This window comes from Triticum urartu, chromosome 6 (genome assembly GCF_003073215.2).
Source record: "Triticum urartu cultivar G1812 chromosome 6, Tu2.1, whole genome shotgun sequence".
In the NCBI taxonomy this organism is placed as follows: domain Eukaryota; kingdom Viridiplantae; phylum Streptophyta; class Magnoliopsida; order Poales; family Poaceae; genus Triticum; species Triticum urartu.
In genome coordinates, this window is record NC_053027.1 from 326,282,323 (window position 1) to 326,296,756 (window position 14,434).

A 14,434-nucleotide genomic window follows, 5' to 3' on the forward strand; every position below is an offset into this window, starting at 1 on the left:
AGGAGGTATTCCAATACTTGCAGGCACAAGTATAAAAAGCTTCTACAATTTATCAAAATATTGTTTTACAATAATACATGCTATTCGAATATAGTATCCTTCGAGCACCGCGTCTCTATTAAACGAGCGCCTTGCAGAACTTCCTAAAAATAGCGCTCGGCAGGTACTCGGCTTCCATCCGAGTCTGGGGATGCAACAACGGTGGCTTCCATTTCCGCCCAGTATGTCTTGACACGGGCAAGAGCCATCCGCGCACCATCTATGCACGCTGACCTCTTCATCGCATTGATATGCGGCGCCGCACCAAGGAACTGCTGCACCAAGTTGAAATAACTTTTCGGCTCTGGCCTCTCTGGCCACAGATGATTCATGACACACTTCATGGGGAGTCCGGACAACGTATTTAGCTCGGCCCATTCGGCCAAACGATCGGCTAATGATAGTGGACGCTCTAGATTGTGGAACTGCGACCAGAAGAGCTTTTCCACTTCGCGATCTTCTTGATCTTGGAAGTGTTCGGCCACATCTGCGGCACTCGCTGCTAAATCCAGATAGGTGTCTGCCGTACTCCACATCTGGTCTAACGGAGCATGTTTAGGATCACAGAACTTCCTCCGCGGCATAAAGGGCTTTCCAGCCGCGATCTCTCCGGCCTGACACAGCTCCTCCTTCATAGCTCTCATCGTAGAGCGAGCATCCTTGACATCGGCAACGGCCTTCTTCAGGTCCGTCCGTTCCGCCCGATCTTATTTTTCAAGAAGCTTGCAATGGTCAGCAGCGTTCTTCAGCCTCACGGCTATCTCGGCCATTTCCTTCTTGCTTCGGCAGTGAGCAGCCTGTTCGGCTTTCAGCTCTTCAATTGCCTTTCCGGCAGCCGCATCACTTTTCCTGGCTTGCTCCATGGCTTGGGCAAGTTCCGCCCGAAGATTCTCCATGGCAGCAGCACCATCTGCATCAAGCGCACACATTGTAAGATACTGGTATAAAGCTCCTCTTACCAGGCGCCGCCGACGGAATTACATACCTTGTGCCTCGTCAAGCCGCTTGTGGACAAGCGCGATGTCGGCATCTGCGACGTCAAGTTGCCGCTTTAGCTCGGCAAATCCATCAGTCCGGCTGGCCACCGGACACTTCGCCACCTATGTATAAAGGTGGCATATTAGACCTGGGATTATGATCCTCTGTGCGCTTTCACTTTTGACAACACAGTCTCAGGGGCTACTATCTACACAGGGCGCATCTTATTTATGCGCAACTGTCCAAAAAGGGTACATTATTTCGCGTACCTCAAAACCTGTCAGTAAACTCCTGACGGCCTCATGCAATCCGCTCTCCATGGATGAAATCCTCTCAATCACCATACCCATCAATGCACGGTGCTCCTCTGAGATGGATGCTCGCCCTAGCAGATCCTTCAGCTCCTCCGACCGCGCACCAGATGGCGCCGGACTCGTCTGATGGCCCTTTTTGAAGGCCAGACACGGAGGGCTTTGGGGGGCCATATGACTACCTTCCGGCCCCGTCGGATTTGGAGAAACCCTCCGCGACGATACCTCAGGGTCGCCCACCTCGCAAGGCGGTACGGCAGGGGGAGGCGTTCCGCTCTCCATCATCTCCGGAAGAAGATCCCCCGAAGACGAGCTCTGCTGAGAAGGGCTAAGGTCCAAGCTACAAGGCAAATTTTCGATTACTTTTCTCAGATATAAAGCAGGGATTTCTCTCGTTTCTTAAAAAGAAAACTCCTCTCTACTTACGGCTCGGTGGAGGGCTGATCCCCTTGAGGGCATAATTCGGCCGAAGTATCCCCCAGCACAGGACCCTCTGGCGAAGATTTCTTCCCCCGCTTTAAGGCCACAGTCTCCGGGTCTTCAGAGGAGGTCCTCTTCTTCCCCTGAGGAGAGGAATTTTCGATTCCTCCCTTCCGGACAACCTCCTTTGAGAAGGCTATAGCTTCCTTGTCCCCTCCCTTGGTTCCCTTTGAAGGCACAACCTCCAACATCCTGACTAGCACGGGACCCGGCGTGGTCTCGGGGAGGGGGGCCGGACACCTGATTAGCTTTGCTTTCGCTACCCACTCCTGTTTAAAGGACAGCTCTTTTAGGGGCAATTTTATGATAAATATACGGATAGCGAGTCCAGGCACAAGGCTACTTACTTGAGTATCCGGACGATTGCAGCTCAAACCTGCGTCCTCCATAGAATCCGGACACACTACTTGTGGTCCAAATAACAATTTGTACATCTCCACGCGTGTCATGCCAAGAAAATGTTGGAGAACTCGTGGTCCCTCCAGGTTGAACTCCCATAGGCGGAGGGGGCGACGTTTGCAGGGCAGAACTCGGCGAATTAACATAACTTGCGTCACCACGACCAGACTAATGTCTCTTTCTAGGAGATCTCGGATGTGGCCCTGCAACAGGGGCACGTCCTTTGCCGGCCCCCAGTCCAGCCCCGTATTGACCCATGACGCCAGTCGCGGTGGGGGACCCAAGCGAAAGGCAGGTGGCGCCACCCACTTAGGGGCCCTGGGAACGGTAATATAAAACCACTCTCATTGCCATAAGCTGGACTCCTCTTGAAAAGATCCCTTGGGCCATGGAGTACCAGCATTCTTGCTTATAAAAGCACCTCCGCACTCTGCGTGCCGTCCCTCGATCATCTTCGGCTCTACTTTGAAGGTCTTGAGCCATAGTCCGAAGTGAGGAGTGATACGGAGGAAGGCTTCACACACGATGATGAATGAGGAAATATGGAGGATGGACTCCGGGGCTAAGTCGTGAAATTCCAGCCCATAATAATACATGAGCCCCCTCATGAAGGGATCCGTCGGGAAGCCTAGCCCCGAAGGAAGTGAGACATGAACACCACACTCTCACCGGGCTTGGGAGTGGGAATGACCTGCCCTTGAGCAGGCAGCCTATGCGAGATTTCGCCGGTCAAGAACCTGGCCTCTCTCAACTTTAGCACGTCCTCCTCCGTGACGGAGGAGGGCATCCATCGGCCTTGAAGGTCGGAACCAGACATTGTCGAAGGTCCGAAGCGCCTGAAATCGGGAACCTTGGGTGTTGGAACTCGAGGTGAAGGGCGAACTCGTTTGAGATTGAAAGAAAGGAGTAAGGCCTTGGTCTCTTTATAAGAGGTTGAATACCAAGGGCCTTCCCCGTGACCATTTGGGACTCGCCTTTGATCGAGAAAATATACCAACGGGTACGGTTGGGTTACCCACGCCCATATTGCTGAGAATACAGGAATAAGGGGACATAATCTCTGCTTTAACAAGACGTGCCAAGGAAACCGCCTCGCTAAACGCGTTGAGGTGGGACAATAAAATGATTTGAATAAAGACTTGGCCATGGTGTGATGTCACGCTATAGAATACGTCAGCAGATTAGATTTGTGTAAATATTATTCTCTCTATGGCAATATGTGGAAACTTATTTTGCAGAGCCGGACACTACCTTTGTGTTCAAAATCTTGTATGAAGTACTTGGAGGAGGAACCCGCCTTGCAATGCCGAAGACAATCTGTGCGGAACTCGTCGTCATTGAAGCCTGGTTCAGGGGCTACTGAGGGAGTCCTGGATTAGGGGGTGTCCGGATGGCCGGACTATACCTTCGGCCGAACTATTGGACTATGAAGATACAAGATTGAAGACTTCGTCCCGTGTCCGGAAGGGACTTTCCTTGGCCTGGAAGGCAAGCTTGGCGATACGGATATGTAGATCTCCTACCATTGTAACCGACTCTGTGTAACCCTAGCCCTCTCCGGTGTCTATATAAACCGGAGAGTTTTTAGTCCGTAGGACGAAGAACAATCATACCATAGGCTAGCTTTTAGGGTTTAGCCTCTCTGATCTCGTGGTAGATCTACTCTTGTACTACCCATATCATCAATATTAATCAAGCAGGACATAGGGTTTTACCTCCATCAAGAGGGCCCGAACCTGGGTAAAACATCGTGTCCCCTGCCTCCTGTTACCATCCGACCTAGATGCACAATTCGGGACCCCCTACCCGAGATCCGTCGGTATTGACACCAACAATGCAGCTGCGTCTCCGGCCCGCCCAGGACGAAAAGCCCATTTTCTATCATGATTTTTTGTCATAGAAGTAGGAGCCCACCACATCTATGATGATACAGGGTTTTGTCACAATTATCGTCATAGAAGTGTCATATGTATGACAGAAAAAAATTCGTTCGGCCAAAATGTCACGGATGTGTCTTTTTTTGTAGTGATATTATCTGTTTTGGATGTTTTATATGCATTAATATGCTATTTTATATTATTTTTGGGACTAACTTATTAACCTAGAGCCCATTGCCAGTTTCTGTTTTTTCCTTGTTTTTTAGCTTCGCGGAGAAGGAATACCAAACAGAATAAAACCTTCGCGATGATTTTTCTTGGACCAGAAGACACCCAGGAGACTTGGAGATCAAGTCGGAAGGGCCACGAGCCGGTCACAAGGGGGAGGGCGCGCCCTTGCCTTGTGGGCCCCCGTGACTCCCCTGACCTACTTCTTCCTCCTATATATTCACATATATTCCTGAACCTCCAGAAGCATCCACGAAAACACTTTTCCACTGCTGCAACCTTCTGTTCCCATTAGATCCCATCTACGGGCCTTTTCCAGCATCCTGCCTGAGGGGATTCGATCATGGAGGGCTTCTACATCAACTCTATTTCCCTACCGATGAAGCGTGAGTAGTTTACCACAGACCTACGGGTCCATAGCTAGTAGCTAGATGGCTTCTTCTCTCTCTTTGATTCTCAATACCATGTTTTCCTTGATGTTCTTGGAGATCTATCCGATGCAATCTTCTTTTGCGATGTATCTGTCGAGATCCGATGAATTATGGATTTATGATCAGCTTATCTATGAATATTATTTGAATCTTCTATGAATTCTTTTATGCATGATTTGGTATCTTTGTAATTCTCTTCGAACTATCGGTTTGGTTTGGCTAGCTAGATTGGTTTTTCTTGCAATGGGAGAAGTGCTTAGCTTTGGGTTCAATCTTGCGGTGTCCTTTCCTAGTGACAGTAGGGGCAGCAAGGCACGTATTGTATTGTTGCCATCGAGGATAAAAATATGGGGTTTACATCATATTGCATGAGTTTATTCCTCTACATCATGCCATCTTACTGCTACCTCTTGAGCACTTGTGTTGGTTTTCCCTTGAAGAGGAAAGGGTGATGCAGCAGAGTAGCGTAAGTATTTCCCTCAGTTTTTGAGAACCAAGGTATCAATCAAGTAGGAGGCCACACATGAGTCCCTCGTACCTACGCAAACAAATAAATCCTCGCAACCAATGCGATAAGGGGTTGTCAATCCCTACACGGTCACTTACGAGAGTGAGATCTGATAGATATGATAAGACAATTTTTTTGGTATTTTTATGATAAAGATGCAAAGTAAAATAAAAGGCAAAGGAAATAACTAAATATTGGAAGATTAATATTATGGAAGATAGACCCGGGGGCCATGGGTTTCACTAGTGGCTTCTCTCGAGAGCATAAGTATTCACGGCGGGTAAACAAATTACTGGTGAGCAATTGACAGAATTGAGCATAGTTATGAGAATATCTAGGTATGATCATGTATATAGGCATCATGTCCGAGACAAGTAGACCGACTCCTACCTTCATCTACTACTATTACTCCACACATCGACCGCTATCCAGCATGCATCTAGAGTACTAAGTTCAAGAGAACAGAGTAACGCTTTAAGCAAGATGACATGATGTAGAGGGATAAACTCATGCAATATGAAATAAACCCCATCTTGTTATCCTCGATGGCAACAATACAATACTTGCCTTGCTGCCCCTACTGTCACTGGGAAAGGACACCGCAAGATTGAACCAAAAGCTAAGCACTTCTCCCATTGCAAGAAAGATCAATCTAGTAGGCCAAACCAAACTGATAATTCGAAGAGACTTGCAAAGATAACCAATCATACATAAAAGAATACAGAGATGATTCAAATATTGTTCATAGATAAACTTGATCATGATGAGGACACCACAACCATCGACAAGTCTCCAACAATTATAGGTCCAATCACAAGAAGTCACGCCAAATAAATAAGTGACCAGGTGAACGCTAACTTAAGTTTACCTTGTAACCTTGATGACACAACTATGCTTTCATCTCCATTGTTGTTGGTCGAACTTAGGTATAACATGGAAGCAATCCAACAATCTATGAGCTCTTGAAGCAATGGCTGTGGAGGAACAAGTTTGGAGAAAACAAGTTTCAAGTGAAGCTGGTGCTGTCAGTTTTTACCTCTGATGTTTTGGTGTGGCACACCCATATGATGGAGAGAAGGGGACATAGGGGTACATCAACAGAAGCTACATCAAATTATCTTTCCAATACAAAAAACCTCACATCATCTGGAGTTGTGATTCAAAAGTTCTAGTCATTCTCGTGGAAGGTGTCCAGGCTGTTAAGACTTCACGAATTTTTGAGGAGCTCTGCAACAACTCCCAAAGTTGACTGCTTATTCACCCAAGGAAGCCATGCAAACCTGCTTACTTTTGAAACCATTTTCACACCTAGCTAAGGGGGGTTGTCCCTGCTATAAAACCCCATCTGCCCCATCCTCTAGAGAACCTTTTTATCAAACCATTCAGCTACAAGCTTATGCAGTAAGACTGTTAGAGAGATCCAAGAGATCTTGCTACCTTTGCTCTTGTGAGTTCATTCAGATTCGCGAGAAGGAGCCTCTGGTTCCCCCTAGTTCGTGCTCTACGGTTCCGGCCGTTTTGTGTGGATTAGTCCCGGTTTGTGGTTCTGCGATTGTTCGGACAGCGGGTTGGAGTTCTTGTAGCTTCGATCAGCCATCCCCAACGTACGGGTTACATCCAACCTTGGCAGGTATAAAGCTAGTTATCCCGGCTGCTTGTAGCTACTTATCCCTCCTGATTCAATCATACGACGTGAAGATCGGGCCACCCTCGGGCGTGAACTCGTTCATCGGGTTCCCGCCTATCATCTGGTATCAGAGCCATGTTGACACGGTAGGATCTGTTATCCAAGTTTATCTTGCTATCATCCCTTTAGATCGAGTGTCTTTCATGCTATATTTTCTGTCCTAGAAGTCTAAAGCCCCACCAAAAATAAATCCAAGCCTTGTTGGTGCTGAGATCTTGTTGTTGCATACCTTGCATATTCTTCATCTTTTAGATCTGCACCAAGTTCATCTTCATAGTTGTTTTCAGATTTGGTTGTTGTGCTTTGGAAAAAGAGAGAAAAAAGAGTGGCAAAAAAAGTCAAGAGATAAAAAGAAAGTGTTGTGCAAGATCCAAAAGTTTCAGCTTGGTAGAAAAATTTTCAGAAGCTTGTGTGTTGTGTGTTTTTCAATCTTGGTGCAAAGGTGCAGCAGAGCTATCCCCATATTTTCTTGGTTTGCATCAACTTGATTTCAGCACAAGCCCCTTTTTGTTTACACCACCGAGCTCGACCAAAAACCGAAGCTAGTTCTTTGATCGTTGTCTTTCAATCGCTTTAACACATCCGGGAGAAGCACAATCTGATGTGAACTCATAAGAACTTTGGTGAGTAAGAGGTGGGGTTGTGTGATTCCACAAAATTATCCTATTCCACTTTTGGCCTTACTAACATGGGAGGGTCTAGATCGAGTGTTCGTGGAGAAAACCATGGGGAAGAAGATGCCCCGGTCACATGTGCCGAGTTGCAGTGACTCGAGAACAACTTACTGCAAGCCATGGATAGGATGCTTCACGAGCGTCCTCTAGCAGGTGGTGATAGGGTTCGACACCAACAACACCCTATTGATCCACTTAGGAAGTTGGCGATGAGAATTCTGTGCATGCTGCTGTTGATAGTGACTTGGAGGATGATAACAACAGCCATGGTGGACATGTGGCTGCTGCTCGTGAGCGTGGTGCTGCTGCTCATGGAGGGCAGCGAGGAGCGAGGGCGAGGCCATGATTCTCGTGGGCACTACTATGACCCTATTGAGTGTGTTGCTCGTGGTCATGGAGATGATTTTGATGATTATGATGGTGTCCCATACCGTCGTGCTGCTGAAGATGGGCGTCGTGCAGAACGTCATGATCGAGATGACATGGCAAGAATCAAGTTGCACGTCCCCAAGTTCACAGGAAAGGAAGACCCCTATACATATTTTGATTGGGAAGAGCAGTGTGATCAGATTTTTTGTATCCATAACCTTGCTGATCCAAAGAGAGTCAACCTTGCTTGTGTTGAGTTTTCTGGTTACGCACTCACTTGGTGGAACCAACTCCAAGAAAATCAGCTGCTGCTAGGTCGTGACCACATTGACACTTGGGAAGAGATGAAACAAGCCATGAGGCGAAGGTTTGTTCCTTTGCAATATCAAAGAGATCTCGGAAATAGATTGCAGCGCCTCAGCCAAGGTACGCGCACGGTGGATGAGTACTACAAAGAGATGGAATTGTTGCTGATTCGTGCTCGTATTCATGAAGATGAGGAGTCAAAGATGGCAAGATTTCTCCATGGTCTCAACAATGAAATTTCAGATTTTGTGGAGATGTTTCCCTATAACACTCTACAAGATATTTTGGAGCAAGCAAAGCGCACGAAGAGGAAGGTGCAGAGGGGTGGTCATGGACGGATATCTCATAGCCGCACCACCACACCATGGCAAAGGTCGCAGCCAAGTGCCTCTCATGGTGGTTCTCAGTTTCAGCATACTTCACACCCTACCACCACCCGGCGAATAGCGGCTTCATCGGCATCATAACCGTCTCCTAGGAATGTTGACAAGCGTGCTCCTTCTGCTGCTGGAAGTACTTCTAACCCCATGGCTGTACCATCATCTCGAAGCCGAGATATTGACTGTTGGAAGTGCAAAGGGCATGGTCACATTTCTTCTGAATGTCGAAACAAGAGTTCTCTTTGTGAATGGACAAGGTGAATGGGAATATGAGAGTGAGCATGAATACAATGGAGCATTGGGTGATCATGAGGATGAAGAGGCCGAGAAGAGTGGTTGTGATATTCAGGCCGACATGGGAGATTGCTTTGTTTCTCGTCGTGTGCTTAGTGTTAATGCAGCTAGAGAAGAGAAATGGGAGTGACATAATATTTTTCACACTCGTGGCACCATCAAGGACAAGGTTTGCAGAATTATTGTTGACAATGGCAGTTGCAACAACATTGCAAGTTCAGATTTGGTAGAGAAGTTGGGACTGAAACAAAGAAGGCACCCAAGTTCATATAAGATGCAATGGCTCAATGATTGTGGTACACTTCGAGTAAGCAACATTGTCACCGTTCAGTTTTCCATTGGGAAGTACCGAGATCAAGTGGAATGTGACGTGGTGCCAATGCAAGCATGCCAATTGCTGTTGGGAAGACCTTGGTTGTATGATCATGATGTGCAAATCAGCGGCCTTACTAATCATCTATCATTCCAATACGAGGGAGAGCACATATCTTTGCTCCCTTTGACACCCGAAGAAATATTGATGGATGATCTAAAAAAGAAAGAGAGAGTGAGCGAGAAACACTTGAGTGACATCCATCAACATAGTGAGCGAGAGAATCCAAAGCCAAATAAAACCCCACAGCTTAAATTGACCAAGACATGGGAGAAACAAGGATTAGTTATGATGGCTAGGAAAAGGGACATGAGAGAGTTGAGAGAACCCAATTCCGTGTTCTTTGTACTTTTGTACAAGGACAATTTTCTATCTACTAATGAATTAACCTCCACCACTCCTAGTGTTTTTGTTGAAAGTTTGCAGGGGTATGAAGATGTGTTCCCCGAGGAGATACCATCAGGGCTGCCACCACAAAGAGGCATTGAACACCAAATTGATTTGGTTCCAGGAGCCCCATTGCCCAACCGACCACCATACCGCACAAACCCGGAGGAAACCAAGGAGATTCAGCGACAAGTTGAAGGCCTACTAAAAAAAGGTTATGTAAGGGAAAGTCTCTCTCCTTGTGCTGTACATGTTCTTTTAGTACCAAAGAAAGATGGATCTTCCCGAATGTGTTGTGATTGTAGGCCTATTAACAACATAACCGTGAGGTATAGGCACCCAATACCTAGGCTTGATGATGTGCTTGATGAACTTAGTGGTGCCACCATCTTTTCTAAAATTGACTTGCGAAGTGGCTACCACCAAATAAGAATGAGAGAGGGTGATGAATGGAAAACTGCTTTCAAAACAAAATCTGGTTTGTATGAGTGGTTAGTTATGCCATTTGGATTGACAAATGCACCTAGTACCTTCATGATATTGATGAATCATGTGCTTAGAATGTTCATTGGCAAGTTTGTGGTTGTTTACTTTGATGACATCCTGATTTATAGCAAAACTTTGGATGAACATGTTGAACACATTCGGTGTGTGCTTGCTGTTCTAAGAGAGGAGAAATTATATGCTAACAAGGAGAAGTGCACATTTTGCATAGAAAAAGTTGTGTTTCTTTTCTTTGTTGTTTCAGGTCAAGGTGTGGAGGTAGATGAGGAGAAGGTCCAGGCCATCCATGAGTGGATGCCTCCACAAAATGTAAGCCAAGTACGAAGCTTTCTTGGCCTTGCTGGTTTCTACCATCAGTTTGTGAAGGACTTCAGCACCATTGCTGCCCCAATCAATGAGCTAACCAAGAAAGATATTCCCTTCAAGTGGGCAAATGCACAAGAGAAGGCCTTCCAAGAGCTGAAAGAAAAATTGACATCTACACCATTGCTTGCACTACCCAACTTTGGTAAGACTTTTGAGATTGAATGTGATGCAAGTGGTGTGGGTATTGGAGGCGTACTAATGCAAGAAGGTAGGCCTATTGCATATTTCAGTGAGAAGCTAAGTGGTCCAACTCTAAACTATTCAGTTTATGACACTGAATTATATGCACTTGTGAGATCTTTAGAAACATGGCAACATTATTTGTGGCCTAAAGAATTTGTGATACATTCCGACCATGAATATTTAAAGCACCTTAGGGGTCAACAAAAACTGAACCGTAGACATGCAAAATGGAGTGAATTCATAGAATCTTTTCCCTATATTGTCAAGTACAAGGAAAAGATAATGTTGTTGCCGATGATTTGTCTAGACGCCATATTTTACTCTCGCAACTTGATACTAAAATTCTTGGGCTGCAAAGCATCAAAGAATTGTATGCCAATGACCCATATTTTGCTGAACCACACTCAAAGTGTAGTGAGGGGAAACATTGGGAAAAGTTTCACTTGCATGATGGATTCTTGTTTCGAGCTAACAAATTGTGCATCCCAGATTGCTCTGTTCGTTTGTTGCTTTTGCAGGAGGCTCATGCTGGTGGTCTCATGGGACAGTTTGAAGCAAAGAAAACTGAGAGAGTGCTAATTGACCATTTCTTTTGTCCAAGGATGAGGCGTGATTTTGAGCACTACATACTATGTTGTGAGATTTGCCGCAAAGCTAAGTCACGTTTAAACCCTCATGGACTTTATACGCCCTTATCCATTCCTAGTACACCTTGGGAAGATATTTCTATGGATTTTGTTCTTGGATTACCACGCACTAAGAGGGGGAGTGATTCAGCTTTTGTGGTGGTTGATAGGTTTAGAAAGATGGCTCATTTTATCCCGTGTCATAAGAGCGATGATGCTTCACACATTGCTGATTTGTTTTTCAGGGAAATCGTGCGGCTACATGGAGTACCACGCACTATTGTTTCAGATCGTGACACCAAGTTTCTGAGCTATTTTTGGAAAATGTTGTGGGCAAAGCTAGGGATAAAGCTTCTCTTTTCCACTACATGCCACCCACAAATGGATGGACAAACTGAAGTTGTCAACCAGACGCTATCCATGATGCTGAGAGAGGTTTTGAAGAAAAATTTGAAGATGTGGGAAGAATGTCTCCCCCACGTGGAGTTTGCATACAACACGGCAGTACATTCGACCACTAAATTTTGTCCTTTTGAAATTGTTTATGGTTTCAAACCTGCTGCTCTCATAGATCTTTTGCCTTTACCATTGCAGGAGCGAACCAATCTTGATGCAAGTAAGCGTGCTGACTTCGTGAAGAAAATTCATGAGAAGACCAAGGAAAATATTGAGAAGATGACTGAACAATATGCAAAACGAGCAAACAAGGGAAGAAAGAAGGTGTTGTTTGAAGAAGGTGATCTTGTGTGGCTACACCTGCGGAAGGATCGTTTCCCAGATGAACGCAAATGCAAGTTGCAGCCACGTGGTGATGGTCCATTCAAAGTTCTTACAAAGATCAATGACAATGCCTACAAGATTGACCTTCCGATGGATTATGGTGTTAGTCCAACTTTCAATGTGTCCGACCTCTCTCCATACTTTGGACCATCAGAGTCGAGGACAACTCCTCTTCAAGAGGGGGAGGATGATGAGGACACCACAACCATCAACAAGTCTCCAACAATTATAGGTCCAATCACAAGAAGTCGCGCCAAACAAATAAGTGACCAGGTGAACGCTAACTTAAGTTTACCTTGTAACCTTGATGACACAACTATGCTTTCATCTCCATTGTTGTTGGTTGAACTTAGGTATAACATGGAAGCAATCCAACAATCTATGAGCTCCTGAAGCAACCGCTGTGGAGGAACAAGTTTGGAGAAAACAAGTTTCAAGTGAAGCTGATGCTGTCAGTTTTTACCTCTGATGTTTTGGTGTGGCACACCCATATGATGGAGAGACGGGGCCATAGGGGTACATCGACAGAAGCTACATCAAATTATCTTTCCAATGCAAAAAACCTCACATCAAATGGAGTTGTGAGTCAAAACTTCTAGTCATTCTCGTGGAAGGTGTCCAGGCTGTTAAGACTTCGCGAATTTCCAAGGAGCTCTGCAACAACTCCCAAAGTTGACTGCTTATTCACCCAAGGAAGCCATCCAAACCTGCTTACTTTTGAAACCATTTTCACACCTAGCTAAGGGGGGTTGTCCCAGCTATAAAACCCCATCTCCCCCATCCTCTAGAGAACCTTTTTATCAAACCATTCAGCTATAAGCTTAGGCAGCAAGACTGCTTGAGAGATCCAAGAGATCTTGCTACCTTTGCTCTTGTGAGTTCATTCGGATTCGCGAGAAGGAGCCTATGGTTCCCCCTAGTTCGTGCTCTACGGTTCCGGCTGTTTTGTGTGGATTAGTCCTGGTTTGTGGTTCTGCTATTGTTTGGACAGCGGGTTGGAGTTCTTGTAGCTTCGGCCAGCCATCCCCAACGTACGGGTTACATCCAACCTTGGCAGGTATAAAGCTAGTTATCCCGGCTGCTTGCAGCTAGTTATCCCTCCTAATTCGATCCTACGACGTGAAGATCGGGCCACCCTCGGGCGTGAACTCATTCATCGGGTTCCCGCCTATCAGATCATAAACCCACAATTCATCGGTCTCAACAAACAAACCGCAAAAGAAGATTACATCGAATGTCCACAAGAGAGGGGAGAACTTTGTATTGAGATCCAAAAAGAGAGAAGAAGTCATGTAGCTAATAACTATGGACCCGTAGGTCTGAGGTAAACTACTCACACTTCATCGAAAGGGCTATGGTGTTGATATAGAAGCCCTCCGTGATCGATGCCCCCTCCGGCGGAGCTCCGAAACAGGCCCCAAGATGGGATCTCATGGATACAGGAAGTTACGGCGGTGGAATTAGGGTTTTGGCTCCGTATATGGTAGTTTGGGGGTACGTAGGTATATATAGGAGGAAGGAGTACGTCGGTGGAGCAACAGGGGGCCCACGAGGGTGGAGGGCGCGCCCAGGGGGGTAGGCGCGCCCCCCTACCTCATGGCCTCCTGGTTGATGTCTTGACATAGGGTCCAAGTCCTCTGGATCATGTTCATTCCGAAAATCACGTTCCCGAAGGTTTCATTCCATTTGGACTCCATTTGATATTCTTTTTCTGCGAAACCCTAAAATAGGCAAAAAGCAACAATTCTGGGCTGGGCCTCCGGTTAATAGGTTAGTCCCAAAAATAATATAAAAGTGTATAATAAAGCCTAATAATGTCCAAAACAGAATATAATATAGCATGGAAAAATCAAAAATTATAGATACATTGGAGACGTATCAAGCATCCCCAAGCTTAATTCCTGCTCGTCCTCAAGTAGGTAAATGATAAAAACAATTTTTTGATGTGGAATGCTACTTGGCATAATTTCAATGTAATTCTCTTAATTGTGGCATGAATATTTAGATCCGAAAGATTCAAGACAAAAGTTTAATATTGACATAGAAATAATAATACTTCAAGCAGACTAACTAAGCAATTATGTCTCTTCAAAATAACATGGCCAAAGAAAGTTATCCCTAAAAAATCATATAGTCTGGCTATGCTCCATCTTCACCACACAAAGTATTCAAATCATGCACAACCCCGATGACAAGCCAAGCAATTGTATCATACTTTTAATGTTCTCAAACTTTTTCAATCTTCACGCAATAC

At 45.6% G+C, this 14,434-nt stretch overlaps 1 pseudogene; it reads left to right on the plus strand.

Moving 5' to 3' along the window:
* The first annotated feature begins 7,878 nt into the window (after positions 1-7,878).
* On the plus strand, positions 7,879-12,573 carry LOC125516762 (annotated as a pseudogene).
* Positions 12,574-14,434: the final 1,861 nt, after the last annotated feature.